Here is a 1,170-nt window from a genome sequence, read left to right as displayed (position 1 = left end):
CCCCCCCCCCCCGGCTCCGCCATGCTCGCAGCCCACCCCCCTCCTTCCCTCCCTCCCTCCGCCGAGGACAGGCCGCCGCCCCAGGCCCACACACAAAGGGCGGCGGGAGAGGGGCCCCGGGCAGCCGGCCCAAGCCCCTCCTTTACCTCCGGCCCAGGCAGCGGCTGCCGTTCGTCGGGGTCCTTAGCGCAGAGAGGAGAAGCGGCGGCAGCAGCGTCTCCCGTCGGTCCCGGCCGCGCCGCTATGAGGGGAGCGGGGGCGGTGGCGGAACTGGCCCGGCCCCGCGCATGCTCCGCCGGCGGCGGGAGTGGGCCGGGCCCGGCGGGTGGGGACGGGGCTCCACGGGACCGGGACCGGGACCGGGACCCTCACCCTCCGCTGGCGGCTGTGGGGCGGGCGGCGGTGGCCCAGCTCCGTTAGAAACGGCGGTGGTGGTCCCGCTCCCCTGCTGGCCGCCTGCGGGGCGCCCTGCACTGTTGTACTGCCGTCGCCTCACGCCTTTGCCTTTCAGGGCCCACAGCTGTCACCTCCACGGAGAATAAAAAAAAGCATAATTTTCTATCACTTTTCCAATATTTTTTTTTCCCTCCCTGTAGTAAAAATCCTGCCAGGTGCCTTGTCTCGGCTTTGGTTTGCCGTTTCCCGGCTGGGCTGGGCCACCTCAGAGCCAAGGTGACCACCTCACCTGGCCCGCGGCCCAGCGCCGGCATGGGCCTCCTGCCACCCATACATCTCTGAAGGCCAGCACATCTCCCGGAGAAGCTCCCCTGGGGAAAGTGTCGTGCAAAGTACAGCAGCAGCAGGAAAATCCCCAGAACACGCTCGTAAAGAGGCTTTTGTACCATAATTACTCCACAGTCACGGGAGGTGATTCTGCCCCTCTACTCTGCCGTCGAGAGACCCCACCTGGAGCACTGTGTTCAGCTCTGGAGTCCTCAACATAGAAAAGACGTGGACCTGTTGGAATAGGTTCCAGGGAGGGCCACGAAGATGATCAGAGGGCTGGAGCACCTCTCCTATGAAGACAGGCTGAGAGAGCTGGGGTTGTTCAGCCTAGAGAAGGCTCCGGGGAGACCTTATAGCAGCCTTTCAGTACCTGAAAGGAGCCTACAGGAGAGATGGGGAGGGACTCTTTGTCAGGAGCTGTAGTCATAGTCATAGGACAAGGGC

The 1,170-nt window shown here is 64.4% G+C and overlaps 1 protein-coding gene across 1 annotated transcript in view; it reads right to left on the bottom strand.

Moving 5' to 3' along the window:
* LOC106894142 (syntenin-1) overlaps positions 1 to 300 on the bottom strand; it is a 16,613-nt gene extending 16,313 nt beyond the window's left edge. The window contains exon 1 of the mRNA XM_014952655.1: positions 147 to 300. The gene's annotated coding sequence lies outside the window, so the exon portion shown is untranslated. The remainder of the gene's footprint in view (positions 1 to 146) is intronic.
* Between the last annotated feature and the right edge of the window lie 870 nt (positions 301 to 1,170).

Source organism: Calidris pugnax, unplaced genomic scaffold (genome assembly GCF_001431845.1).
Source record: "Calidris pugnax isolate Ruff unplaced genomic scaffold, ASM143184v1 scaffold182, whole genome shotgun sequence".
In the NCBI taxonomy this organism is placed as follows: Eukaryota; Metazoa; Chordata; class Aves; order Charadriiformes; family Scolopacidae; genus Calidris; species Calidris pugnax.
This window is presented reverse-complemented; position numbering and strand designations above follow the sequence as displayed.